The sequence below is a fragment of the Plecotus auritus genome (assembly GCF_963455305.1).
Source record: "Plecotus auritus genome assembly, chromosome: 1".
NCBI classification, from domain to species: domain Eukaryota; kingdom Metazoa; phylum Chordata; class Mammalia; order Chiroptera; family Vespertilionidae; genus Plecotus; species Plecotus auritus.
The window spans coordinates 115,614,813-115,629,380 of NC_137770.1; the positions used below are offsets into that span (position 1 = coordinate 115,614,813).

At 47.4% G+C, this 14,568-nt stretch overlaps 1 protein-coding gene across 9 annotated transcripts in view; it reads left to right on the top strand.

The window, feature by feature from the left end:
- The first annotated feature begins 2,693 nt into the window (after positions 1-2,693).
- SIN3A (SIN3 transcription regulator family member A) overlaps positions 2,694-14,568 on the top strand; it is an 85,142-nt gene continuing 73,267 nt past the window's right edge. For 5 of the 9 annotated variants that reach the window (XM_080660070.1, XM_080660077.1, XM_080660075.1 and 2 more), the window contains exon 1: positions 6,562-6,815. The gene's annotated coding sequence lies outside the window, so the exon portion shown is untranslated. Of the gene's footprint in view, positions 2,712-4,533; positions 4,660-6,561; positions 6,869-11,531; positions 11,606-14,568 lie in introns of those variants that run through there. The other 4 variants (XM_080660072.1, XM_080660071.1, XM_080660074.1 and 1 more) reach the window with 4 other exon arrangements.

The window sequence follows — 14,568 nt, forward strand, 5'->3', positions numbered from 1 at the left end:
TTCCAGATATCAGGTGATCTCTGTTCTGATACAATAATACTTGGTCCTCACCCTAGGGAGCCCCTATTCTGAGAATCTCAATCCTTATGGCCCTGCCAGCTGCTGGGCCTCCCATTGAATACACAGTCCTTATATCTTGGCCTTTTTCCCTTCACACCCTTTTCCCTCAATGATTCTGTCAACCAAGCTACCACCCGTATTCTAGTGCCCTTTATGACCCACTCCCCTTCCCAAATCAGTATTTTTTCCCTCCTGCCTTCTCCTTAGTGTCAAGTTTCCTTCCCGGTGTGATCCCCCTAGCCCCGTGGTCAGCAAACTGCAGCTCGCGAGCCACATGCGGCTCTTTGGCCCCTTGAGTATGGCTCTTCCCCAAAATACCACGGCCTGGGCGAGTCTATTTTGAAGAAGTGGCGTTAGAAGAAGTTTTAAGTTTAAAAAATTTGGCTCTCAAAAGAAATTTCAATCGTTGCACTGTTGATATTTGGCTCTGTTGACTAATGAGTTTGCCGACCACTGCACTAGCCCCATGGACTCTTGAGTGAAAGAAGAGTCTTTAGAGCCTGTCTTTCTACTTCAATTAACACCCCATTTCACAGGGGGGAAAACAGGTCCAGAGGGAGGAAAGGATTTGCCTAAATATATCACCAATCACTGGCCATGCTAAATCTACAACCCAGATTACCTAACCAATAGCCTCAAGCTCTTCTCCCTCTTCAAACACCAGGCCACTGACTCCTTTTCGTCCGTTACCCACGCAGAATCAGTCACCCAGTTTCCTTGAGAATTTCTCAAACACATCTCTCCTTTTTTATTCTTGCTTATCTATGGCCACTGCCCTAGTTAAGTCCTTATTACATCTCACCTGGATTGTTTGGACAGTTAACCGGCAGCAGGCCCCCATCCTTTATTTATTTATTTATTTATTTATTTATTTATTTATTTATTTATTTATTTATTTATTTATTTTTTAGTTTATTTGAACCAAACTGATGACACACTGGGGAGCAAGATACCAAATGCTCTCCTGCAGTCCCCTTTCTGCCCACAGGACTCAAGGCCCTTCACATTCTGCACACAAGACCTCATCCACACTAGCTACCTTTCCTGAGGAAGACTTGCCTAGTTTTTCTGGGTGCCTCAATTAATAGGTCCTTCTTCCTCACTATGTGCCCTGGCCTCAGGCTCAGCTCTGTTTAGCACAGACATGTGAGGTAGCCTCTGCCCCCTCAGAAACTCCTTTTGGTTGAAAGTTATGACAATGCAAATTATTCAAGAAAGGATCTGAGTCAGAGCTTTGACTTGAGGGCTGCTGAAGGTAGGGAAGGCTTTCTGGATTAGGTTGCTGGGAGAGAAAAGAAACCATCTCTTGGTTTTTCTCACCTACCTCTTTCAGCAGAAGATGTACCTCTGCAGTTTCCAAACCCAGTATTTATATCAGCCTTTGTGTCTCTCCTTGCTGTGTGTAGATAGCCCTTACTTAACCCACCCTCAGAACCTATCCAGGTACTGAAATGCTGAGTATCTGAATCCATAGTTCTGGGCCTGTAGTCCTATGACCATACTGCTTGCACATTCTGTTGTATAATTCTAAGAATTTTAATCAGGTATTAAAGTATTCTAGTTTGGTCCCATCCTTGCAACCCTGATTTTCATTACTAGAGCCACACTTGAAGGCCCTTAATAATGTTTTGCATGTACTCCTTTGTTGAAAATGACTTACCTCTCTATTTCTGCCTGATGAAATAATTTAAGACCCAACTTGAGCACTGGCTGGGCAGCTCAGTTGGTTGGAGTGTCCTGATACCCCAAGGTTTCTGTTCTATCTCTGGGTCAGGACACATAAAGGAATCAACCAATGAAGGTATAAATAAGTGGAACAACAAATGGATGTTCCTCTCTCTCTAAAATCACTAAAATAAAAAATGGTTTTAAAAAAGACCTAACCTGAGCACCATCACCTCCTCCATGAGGAATACTCCCCTAGTTTTCTTCAGCTAGAAAGAATCTCCTTGCTCTAAGCTCCTATGGATATCTGTTTATATAAACATTTCTGCCTTGCTTTAGCTCTTTCTGTGGCATCTCCTCAGTTGGAGCCCTTGGAAGGTACAGAGCAAGCATTTCATCTAATCTCTGCAATCGCACCCAGCAGCAAGTGGGGTATGAATGTGTCTGCCTAAGGCAGGGTGGGTGCTCAGACTAGTGCCTGTTGCCTTGAACGCAGGATTTCCCGCTTACACAGTTCATTTTAGGCTAGTGCCTACCAGAATGGGCCGGACATGGTTAGGTTACACAGCCAGAGGAGTCAGGACGCAGCCAGCCAAACCCGAGGGTGTCCCTATCGCCTCCCTCTGCCCAGTTCCAAATGAGGTGCGTGTGTAAAGGAAGTAGGGCTGTAGTAGCCCTGCTAGCTCCTCCTCCGCCCCCTCCCCCCGCGGGTCAAGTTCCAGAATGTCTCTTTCCAGTCCAAAGGCCTCAAGAAACTAGAGGCGTCGGTGTCGGAGAGATAGGGGCCTCTGCCACAAAAGCGCCTCCCACGCGAGGCTAGTTTATCTATTTATTTGTATTTATTTTGGAGGGAGGAGGCGATCAATGAAGAGAAGAGGTGGGGCAAGCGGAGGGGGCGGACCTAGGGTGATTGACGCCAGCACCGGGGAGCCAATGGCCCATGGGGGGCGTTCTCCCCATTCAGGACTCCTCGCCTGGCTCCCAAGGTATGTTAAACAGCTGCTTTTAATTTCTTCCCCCCAATCTCAAGCGTTTGGGGGGCTAGTTAGCTGGGTGATCGCTTTGGCCTGTCCGCCACGGTGCGGGCGCCCTGGGCCTAGGGACGAAACTAGGAGAGGCTTGGGGTCCGAGAGAGGCGAGGGGCAGGCCAGGAAAGAGATCTCTGCGTCGTCGCTCGCCAGTGTTTCCCAGCCTGGCCGGTTTCGTGGGGAGGGGTCGCTAGCACGCCGGTGTGCTGCCTAGTTTGTTTCACTGAGCCGTTGGTTTCGGTTGGTTGCGGCGGGGGACTGGGTTAAGTGGCGGGCAGGAGGGGTCTCCCTTGAAAGCATTAAAAAAATTATTGTAAAGGAAAAAGGGTGATTCTGCACACCGACTGAAGCTGGGCCGGAGCTGCGGCGCGCGGGCTCAGCAGGGGCGGAGGCCTGAGCCCTCGGCGCCGGAGTGGGTCGAGAGCTGGAGTTTGGGAGCGAGCCGAGGCCCGCGGCTCCCGCGACTAAGCACGCCGGGCGAGTACGACTGGCGCCCGGAGGGTTTCGTTTCTATACGCAAACTGTAGGAGGGACGGTGGGCGCGTTCCTGAGAGGCACAAGTGCCACAGGCCCATGGTTGTTATGGACTCTGGGGGCGGGGGCAACGCGGGCCTAGCGGGAGGGGCGGCCGGGGGCGGGAAGGCCACCGGAAAGAGACCACCGCGCTGGCCTAGGCGCTCTGGATTCCCGGGCCGTGGCAGAACCGGCATTCGGCGCTGGAACCCGCCAGGCCGCGAGCTCGCGCCAACTCGGCCCGTAGCTGTGAAAAACCTCCAACAACTCGGTGGCTTCGACGTGCACCAGCTGATCGCACAAACAAGGAGCTGCCTCCCTCCCCGCCCACCCCAAGGCAACAGCCGAAGGGGCGGGGGCGCGGCTTATGAGCGTACCCACGGGGGTTAGTTGAGAGGAGCAGTGAAGGTCGGAAACTGGGAAAACAGTCTCCACGCTCAGACTCGGGAAAAGGAAATGCATCAGCGGGCGGGGCGGGGCCGGGGGGCGCGCCTGTCAGCCGGAATGGCGGCCGCCGACTGGTAGGCGGGGCGTTGGCGGGAACCGCTGCGGTCGGCTGGAGCGTCTCCGAGAGAGGAAGCGCAGAGGCCGGGCCCACATCGGGCCTGTTTACTATCTACTCCGACAACCGCCTGTCTACACACCCGGAGGAGGACTGGGGGGCGGGGCCTTTCCCCCTCTCTTCCACCCATTTCGGGCTCCTCCAGAGGGCCCGCCTTCTCTTGTCTTCCACTGGATGGGCGGTGAGCCTCCCTTTTTTTCCTCCTCGGTTATTGATTGGATAACCTACTTCCGAGCTCCGCCTATGGGACACTGGGCTGGAGTTTAAGTTGGAGGATTTTTTTTTTTTTTTTTTCGTGAACGGCGGAGGAGGGATTCCTACGGCCTAACGCTAGGCGCAAGGTCCCTCCCCTACTTCTGATTGGTGGGATAGATGGTCCCGCCTCTGGCGTAGCTAGCTTGGAGGAGGAAGTCCACCCCTGTTCCCCGCCCCTTCTCTTGGGTTGTGTGCGCGCTGGACACATGGGTGAGGCCCGCCTTGCTGCTTAGAAGTGTCTCCCGCCCGGAAGTCCCGGCTTTGGAGTTGGAGCCTGTGGCAAGGCGGGGCGAGCCAAGAAGACACACAATGATTCATCCCACCAAGGCTCGATATCTAGTAGCCTTTGCGATAAAATTAGGGGTTGACGGTGCGAAGAGAATTCGGGGAGGGGGCGGCCCTTAGCTCCGGGTGATCTGAATGAGTTGGAAGGAGGGAGTGGGATCTGCCCTTCCGGGCCAAGTACTAAAGTACTGACCCCGCGGCCTGGCTTATTCCTGCGCCCTTGGACTTTTCAAAGATCGTCCTCTGTTTAAGCTTGAAAACGCTGCGGACGCTGACTGTTTTCTTCCCAACGTAAGGCAGCCGTAGTCCTTAGTTATGCTTATCTAAAACTCTAAGCAACCTAAGTATGATTGGTCTGGAGGCCTCAGGCAAGATCCAGAGCAGCTCATCCCCTGTTGACGGATGAATCCTGCTTGGGTTCGAAGTGGTCAGGTGGGAGTGCAGTGTGGCATACAGTGCAGGGAGCGGGGTCGACCTAGAGTTAACAGCCCTCGGAAATGCCGCTTCTTCGAAACCGAAGGGTTTGGTCCGGGGTTCCCTTTCCTCGGTGTTGACTTATTTTTAGAACTCTGTATTGGGCAGGGCTTGGCTCCCAGCGAGGCTGCTTCCATTTGTCGGCTGTTCCTGGGGTTCAGAATTAGCTACCTTGTCCTTGCGGCTTGAATCCGTCCTTCGACTCAGGCCCACCTGTTGCCGGCGCTCATTCCTTGCCGTCTCCGCCCGATTGGGTAAGGAGGGCACGTTAGGACTTAGGTTTCTGGGGCCTGCCACTTGTGGAGTAGGCTCTCTTGGAGTAGCCTTTGGCTGGAGAGAGCGGGAAAACTCTAGTCCCGCCCCCTCCTCTCCTGGCGCTCAGTAAGCACCCTCCAATACATGGCTAGCATCAGTTCTCCGCCCTATTTGGTGAATAAATAAAAGCAACCCAAAGACTTCAAGCACTTTGTTCGAAGCACTATGGCAAAGAGAGGGCCTAAGGACTGCCATTAACGCTCGCTTTCCAAGGAGGAGGTGAACAGCCGTTATTACTATCTTTTGTCCCCAGTTCTAATTTTTATCCTTTTTCTGAAGTTTGAGTGAAGGTTTATTTATGCCATGGCCTGTTTGGTCTACTTCCTCAGTTCTTTCAGTCTGAGGATGCTGATCTAACCTGGAGATCGCGAGTGCCTTTTGCTTCACGCTCCGCCTCCCAGGGCCATGGCTGTTAGAGCCCTGCCTTCATTTTTATTATCTCCGCCCTCCTAAGACTGCTTTTTCAGGTTTATGGAGTGTCGGTGTTAGAAGTGTGCTGCGGGTTGGCAACCCCTGGGGCTGTTTCTCGGCTTTGGTCTCCAGTCCTTATTCTGCACCCTGCATATTAAAAGGAGTTGTCGGCTGCTCCGGATATTAGTGTTTACGAGGAGGCAGCGTGCAGAAATGTAAATTATAAAGAGCGAATGGAATAGGAAGGATGAGGTTCTCTTTCTCTGTATAGGGGGCGGGGTTTATCCAAGGTGGTTGTGCCTGCCGCTGCCTCTCTCCTAATCCCAAGGATAGAATCTCGGCTATGGAGGGCGGCACCTCCTGTTTCGGCTCTGGAACTCTGCGTTCAGTCTCTAGTGTAAACATTCCACAAAAGGACTGCTAAGGTTCAGCCTCCTCGCGCGGGGCGGAGTCAGCTCCTTCTTAGACGGGCGTCCTGGCCAATGGGGCTTCTATCAGACGCGAGCTATCCAATACGATAGTTGAGGGCGGGGCATGGCCCGGCAGTGTGATAGGAGGAGCTTGTCTCACGGACATTTTATCCCACATCGATTACTTACCTTCCTAGGGCAGTGGGAGAGCCTTCCAATGAGATGATCGGCGAGGGCGAGAGCTGACTTGTTGGGTCTGTAGCTGAGACGGCATGGGGCGTGATACTTGGAATCCTCCAATGAGACGTAAAAGAGCTTTTATGCTTCCTCCAATAGTGTTGCGGCTTGGGGGTGGGATTCAGCAATTCATCTCCAATAGGCGGGGTTGAGTTTGGGTAGCTCCCCGCCAATAGGGGCGTGGAGAAGGTGAGCGATTCCCCCTCCTCTCCTTGCAGAGGGGGAGGGGGCGGGCATACTGTAGACAGGGCACAGCGATTGGCTAAACCTTTGACTGACAGATTATGGGTCCTGTGGCAGAGCGAAGCTGAGTCTTTCCTATGCGGGGCGGGCCGGCGGAGTGGGCGGGATTTCCCGGGTAACAGAGAAGCGGCCGCGGCGGTAGAGGCGGCGGAGACGGTTTCTCCATCTCCCCCCCTCCCCTTCCCCCTCAGAGTTTCCCTCCCTCCCTCCTTCCTAGTCTGGGCATCGGGGCCTGTGACCGCCTCGTTAGCGGAGAGGAAGCTGCCAGTCCTCTTCGGTGGGCCTATGCCCTGCGCCGTTCGCGGGGCCTCATGCTGAGAGGGACACGCAGTAAGAAGCGGCCGTAGCAGCTTTGCGGTGAGAGCTCGCCGGGCCAGGGATCCTGGTGGCGGGTAACGCGGTACTCGAGGGTGTGTATTTTTAAGGGGGTGACTGACCTCCTCGGCTTCCCGTAGAGCCGGCGGACGGGAGGTGTGTGGTTGTGTGAGGGGGTGGAGAGGGCGGAGCGGGTTAGCTTCGAGCGGGAGGGGGAGGAGAGCGTAGTCCCGGTGCGCGCGGCGAGGGCGGGCTCTTGCGCCGCTGCTCAGGGGCGGGGTCGGCGCGCGCGTGCGGTAGCGGAGAAAGGGGCGGGTCTGGCCCTGCGCTGTGTGCTGTCTGTGGCTGACCTCCCTCTCCGGTCCTCCCGGGGTAGGCGGAGCCTCGGCTGGGGGCGGTGCGCGGGTTTTCTGGGGTGTGGGACGGGAGGGGGTCTCCCGCGTGGGGCTGGGAGCGAGGCCGGGATGGTGCGTGAAGTCCGCCTTCTTGGGATCCTGTTGGCCGGAGTGGCTGTATGGACAGATGATGCCACGCCCCCTGGCTATCCTTAACCTCTCCCACCCCAACCCCCGGTTTCCTCCTCCTGGGAACGCGAAGCCGGGCTCGGAGGATCCCGCTGTCTGGAGTCTCGCCGCCTAGATTTGCCCCGCCCTACCTCTCCGGGAGTGGAAGGGGTCCTCTCCCACCCGAGAGGTGGGCGGTGTCATCAACTGATCTTGTGCTCTGCGGTGCCTGTTGCATGGTGCACGAGGATCCCCTGCTGGAGCTGTTGTCTGTCTTGGTCCTTGCAGTGAGGATGGCACCGCACATCTTGGAGAATGGGAGCGTAGTCGTCACCACTCTCCTCTTGGTTGTACTTTTGGGGATGAGGTCCTTTGATTGAAGTCTGGGTCGAACTCTGCTAGTGCTGTGATCATAGTTGGGGGAAGGACCAAGAGAATTGTCAGAGATTAGAAATGTAGCCAGGGACAACCTTTTCTGTAGTTCTCTTGATGTTCAGTTACCGTGGTTATATGGGGCGGGCTTTCCTTTGAGCCAATGGGGTGGTGGGTATAGTAGTTAGACTTAGCCACTGTTTCGGTGCCTTAGGACTTCAAACACAGCCATGAAAAGGCTGTGGAAGGTCCTGCTCTTCATAAGGCTCAGATTTCGAAAAGGAAGGGTTAGATTTACATTTTATGTTAAAATGATCTGTTTATAAAAGATGGTGGTTTATTTAAAAACTCACATTTTGCATATAATACTGTGGTTTCTTCAACCCTTAAATTTGTTAATGCATTCTTTGTACTGGTGGTTCTTCTGCTTAATTTTTTAAAAATATATTTTATTGATTTTTTTACAGAGAGGAAGGGAGAGAGATAGAGAGTTAGAAAACATCGATCAGCTGCCTCCTGCACACCTCCCACTGGGGATGTGCCCGCAACCAAGGTACATGCCCTTGACTGGAATCGAACCTGGGACCTTTCAGTCCGCAGGCCGACGCTCTATCCACTGAGCCAAACCAGTTAGGGCTCTTCTGCTTAATTTTACAAAGAAATAAGTTGCAATTTAAGTAACAATAGGTGTTCTTGAAAAGTCTGGTTTTATGTTAGAACATCTAGACCAATTTCTGTTATAGTCTATAAAATACATGTTTATGCCCTGTTTTATTACAGAAAGTAGGGTGAAGTCGAGGAGTAGTGCAGAGTTGTTTGTGACATGTAGCGTTGCCCCTACAACGTGAATTGGGGATTTGTCTTAGGACACTTCAGGTTTAATAAACCATTTCAGTTGAGATTTTGCTCTGACATGATACATTCTCTTTTCTTATGAGAAGTTAAGTTTTTGACAGTTTTCATGAGAAAATAAACATTGAATGAATGTGGGCTTTTGTTTGTTTATTTTTAATTTAACATCTGAGCAAGCCCTCTGGCTAATTAATTGGCTGAACTGAAGTTAAATTCTAGATTTGTGCTCTGCTCAGGACTGAGAGCTTGGTACCTTGGAGAGAGTAAGCCCCCCACCTTCTCAGCTAAAGAAATAGGAGGGGCAACAGTAGCTTTTTAGTTTGATTTATTGGTGGCTGTAATATAATTGGTTTGGAGGTGAAAACCTGTGTGTTTTCCTGATACAGTCAGTCCTCGGGTTATGTCGGACTCGATGTTCATCGTTTAGTTGCCATCTCCCATTTATTTATATAAAAAAAAGTTCCGTCATTTTGATGTATGTACATATGTACTTTACATTTTTTTTATTATTTGTTTACCACAAGTAAAGGTCAGGAATTGTTATCTTTTTAAATTTTTTAAAATATATTTTATTGTTTTGTTGTTGTTTTTTTACAGAGAGGAAGGGAGAGGTATAGAGAGTTAGAAACATCGATGAGAGAGAAACATCGATCAGCTGCCTCCTGCACACCTCCTGGGGATGTGCCCGCAACCAAGGTACATGCCCTTGACCGGAATCGAACCTGGGACCCTTCAGTCCGCAGGCCAATGCTCTATCCACTGAACCAAACCAGTTAGGGCTAAACTTTTTTTACTGTTTCACTTCATTACTGCTGTATATGTGCTCCATGTGAGTGATGTAGGTGCCTATGTAGGTGGGTTCCGACTTTTGGTGAAAATTGCGGTAGGAATGGATCTCGATGTAACCCGATGACCTACTGACTATAAACTGACAAAGATAGTGAAATAGTGGAGAATTTACTACTCAGGATTGGTCAACACATGGTTGTTCCCACTATTTGCAATGCTGTGTGCTGGGAAATGGAAGACCTAATTCTTGCCTTTCGAGAATGTTGTCTATTGGTGTGGCAAGGTCACAAATCCCCACATAGGCGTTAAGAATTCAAATAAGAGCCTTCGTCGGTTTGGTTCAGTGCGTAGAGAATCAGCACTCGGACTGAAGGGTCCCAGGTTCAATTCTGGTCAAGGGCAGGTTCCCCAGCCCTGGTTGGGGTGTGTGCAGGAGGCAACCAATCGATGTTTCCCTTTGTCTCTCCCTCTCCCACTCTCTCTCAAAATCAATGGAAAAATATCCTTGGATGAGAATTAACAACAACAAAAAAGTAAGTAAGAACTTGGATATACTGTCCTAGGAAAGTTTTCATAAATGTTTCTTACATATCCAAAAATCACTGTTATATACTATGTAGTTTGTCAGAATTAAAGATCTCAGATAGATTGGCATTTTGTAATTAAGAAGATAAGATTTGTAATTAAAGATATTTTTTCTTTTTTCAGGAAGGAGGTACATAGTAATTTGATAAGATTCCTGGCAAAGCATAGTCCTGTTTACATCTTCAGTGCAAGCAGACAGGATACTGGAGAACTGTGCAAAGCTGATGTTAATGGCTGTGAATTTTAGTTGGAATTGAAAGATTATGTTCACAGCATTCAGTAATTTAGTGCAGTGCTGTAAAAGGTTTCATTAACTCCCCAACCAAGAGTGTAAGTTACTTTCTGTAGTTCTTGCAAAAATGATAGTTACATGCTTTTTCTAACTGCACCTCTGCCTCCTTGAATAATAATAATAATTCAACATTTATGAAGCCCTTACTCTGTCCCAGACACTGAGTTAGGCACTATACATTTATTAACCCATTTTATTTTCATGGTAACCCTATGTAGTGAGTACTATGGAATCCATGTTTTAAAGATGAGTAACACAGTGAGGTTAGACATATAATAAGTGATCAAGCCAGGATCTGGATCCAGGCATTCTGTTTCCAGAGTTCATGCTCTTTATACTTCAGCTGCCTCTGTTCTAAGGATAGTAAACAGAAGGAACAGTGTGCTTTTTTTTTTTTAAATCCTCACACAAGGGTATGTTTATTAATTTTAGAGAGAGGAAGGAAAGGAGGGAGGTGGGGGGAAAGAGAAACATCGATGTGAGAGAAACATTAATTGGTCACCTCCCTTATGTGCCCCAACTGGGGACCAAGCCCACAACCTAGGTATGTGCCCTGACAAGGAATCAAACCCATGACCTTTTGGTTTACAGGGAACATGTTCCAACCAACTGGGCCACCCTGGCCAGGGCATCTAAAGTGTACAGTTTAGTAGCAGTAAGTACTTTCATACTGTTAACCATCACCACCATCCATTTCCAGAACTTTTTCATTTTCTCAAATTCTGTGCCCATTAAACAATTACAAAAATCTCCCCCCAGCCCTTGACAACCACTGTTGTACTTTCTCTCTCCCTCTGAATGTGACTACTCATCATAGAAGTGGACTCATACAGTATTTGTCAGTCGTGTCTGGCTTATTTCACTTAGAATAATGTCTTCAAGGTTTATCTCTGTGGTAGCATGTGTCAGAAATACCTTTTTAAAAAATGTTTTTAGCCCTAACCGGTTTGGCTCAGTGGATAGTGCGTTGGCCTGTGGACTGAAAGGTCCCAGGTTCGATTCCGGTCAAGGGCATGTACCTTGGTTGCGGGCACATCCCCAGTAAGGGGTGTGCAGAAGGCAGCTGATCAATGTTTCTCTCTCATTGATGTTTCTTACTCTCTATCTCTTTCCCTTCCTCTCTGTAAAAAATCAATAAAATGTATTTTTTTAAAAATGTTTTTATTGATTTTTTTTTTTAGAGAGAAAAACATCAATGTGAGAAACATCGACTGGTTGCCTCCCATACACACCCCAACCCAAAATCTGGGCATATGCCCTGACCAGGAAGCAAACCAGCGACCTTTTTTTTCTTTTTAAAATTTTTAAAAATAGTTCTTTATTGTTGAAGTATTACATATGTCCCCTTTTTTCACCCCCAAACAGCGATCTTTTGGTGAACAGGACGAAGCTCAACTGACTGAGTCACATTGGCCAGAGCCAGAATTACCTTTTTGATGGTGAATAATATTCTATTGTATGTATGTATATACCACATTTTGTTTATTCATGCATGGATGGACATTTGGGTTGTTTCCACCTTTTGGTTATTGTGAATAATGCTGCTGTGAAAATGAGTGTATAAATATCTCTTCAAGTATCTGCTTTGAATTCTTTGGGGTATATACCCAGAAGTGGAGTTGCTGGATCATATGGCAATTTTATGTTTAATTTTTTGAGGAACCAGCAGTGTGTTTTTGAAAGCAGCTTTGAAGGAAAAGATTGGGACTCAGATTCTAAAGGTGAATTGCGTCAACTTTCATTTATTGACCATCTTCTTAAATACCTCTAGGGCTAGGCTGACACAGGAAGAATCTTAGTCCTATAGAAGTTTACATTGTTAGAAGAAAAGGCAAATATATGCGTTATGATTTTACTATATGTCATTGTAGGTTGAGGCCAAAAGAGTCAAATACAAAGAGCTGTAAGGAATTTGGAGGAAGAAGAGCCCACCTTTGGGTGGAGGGAGAGGGGACAGTGAATAGGATGGAGTCTAAAGTCTTAGATCCAGTTGAATTGAGTGGTAACATGACTTTAGACATCTCTCACACAAAGTACGCTAGAGAATGCTTTGGAATGTTAGAAGGTATGGATGGCATCATGTAGGAATTGGCAAGTGGATTGTAGTCTCCCAGAGTTTGTGAATCCTGTTCTCTTCAGTTTGCGGACCTGATTGTTTCTACTGTTGGAAGGTTAAGAATCACAATGAAGAAATAGGCATATATGTTATTGCTATCATGTCAAGCTCAAGATAATATTGTTAATATGGTCAACTGTTATTTTTTTAAAATATATTTTTATTGATTTCAGAGAGGAAGTGAAAGGGAGAGAGAAGATAGAATCATTAATGATGAGAGAGAATCATTGATTGGTTGCCTCCTGCATGCCTCCTGCTGGGGATTGAGCTCGCAACCCAGGCATGTGCCCTTGACCGGAATCGAACTCTGGGCCCTTCAGTCTGCAGGCCAACGCTCTATCCACTGAGCCAAACCAACTAGGGCTCAACTGTTATTTCTTAAATCTTCTTTCCCTTCACATGGGTTTATGTTTCTGCTAACAAATGAGTAGCAGAAATAGTTTGGGGTTTTTATCTTTTTGTTGTTGTTACAGTTTAAGTAAATAATTCTGGATATTTGTTTTTTATTGAAGTTAAGGTCAAATAATGAAACCCATCTAATGCAGCATACTTGGATAGTCTGTGAATTAGGGTTTTGCCATTAAATTACATATTTCTAAATATTTTGAGAAATTTTATTTTCCTAGTATTTAAAATAAAATGTTTAATTGATTTCAGGGAGAGAAATAGAAACATCAATGATGAGAGGGAATAATTGATCAGCTGCCTCCTGCACAGCCCCCACTGGGGATCGAGCCTAAAACCTGGGCATGTGCCCTGACCTGAAATTGGACCGTGACCCCCTGGTACATGGTCAGTGCTAAACCACTGAGCCACACCGGCCAGGCTTCCTGGCATTTTTAAAAAATGTGAATTCTAATTGTTTCTAGATAGTGATCTAATGTTCTTTTAACAGCACCTTAACACACACACACACACACACACATATACAACCTTGGCTTTCTTTAATTATGTAACTTTCTTTTTAGGTCTCTTCCTCTAAGACATGCCCAATGGTATTTGTTGTTGGTTATAACCAAATGCATAGAGTTTTTCTCCTCATAAATTTTCAGGGCAACTACCTGATACTGATTATCTTCAGGGAGTGCTGCACCAGTGGTGCAGACTTCGCCTAGATTGAGAGTTAACTTTCTTGATAGCCACAGTGCTTAGGACAGTGCTGGGACACAATAGGTGATAAATAACTGGTTTACTAACTGAACTCGAATGGCATTTTAAAGTTTGCTATCCAGAGGCTGCTTCTGTTCAGTTGCAATTGGATTCAAAGTTAGTTAGGCATTAATTGGTAGCAATTTCTAACAGATATATCTTTTTCTCTCTGTTTGCTTTTGTATTCTCCACTCCTTTCTGGCATATGTGCCTACATTTGTATTTACCGGCATCTTGGCAGTGGATACTTCTCCAGTCCTGCTGGTATCCTCCAGGCTAGGCTGCTAACTTGCAGACTGTTGAAGCATATACCACAATCTCTTATCTGCAACTCGGAAATGAAATAATTTATTACTGATGGTAAGTTTGGTTCCACAACCAATTTAGGAGCACAACCTGACCTGTCTAAGCTGTTCCACTTGATGCAGAAATGTGAATGTGCTTGATTTTGGAGCTGCCACATGCACTTTCTGAAATCCAAGCAATGCTGATAACTCAAATTTCTATCTCTAACTAAGAACCTCTTTCTTCCCTGTATTATAGACTAACATCTAGTACCCCCATTTTAATATATTTTCATTGATTTCAGAGAGTAAGGGAGAGGGAGAAAGAGATATAAACATCAATGATGAGAGAGAATCATTGATTGGCTGCCTCCTGCATGCCCCACTGGGGATCGAGCCCACAACCTGGGCATGTGCCCTTAAACCGGAATCGAAACCGGGACCCTTCAGTCCTCAGGCTGACGCTCTATCCACTGAGTGAAACCAGCTAGGCCCCCTGCCCCTTTCTTCATATTTCTTCTTGGATATCTCCTAGACATCTTTGACTTTTCTCTTTCTGTCTTTTTCATATGTGGTCAGTTGACAAACCTTATTTGCTCTGTATTCAAAATACTATCCAGAATTTGACCACTTAATTCCTTCTACGCCCTAACTACAACAATGACTAATACCTCTAGGTTGGATTATTTTGTAGCACCTTAACTGTTCTGTCTGCTTTGTTATTGCCCTCTTCAGTCTATTTTTTTTCCTTCAGTCTATTTTTAAAAATTTTATTTTTCACTCACAGTTTACATTCAATACTATTTTATTCAGTCTGTTAACACAGCATTTCAAGTGATTCTTTTTAAAATAT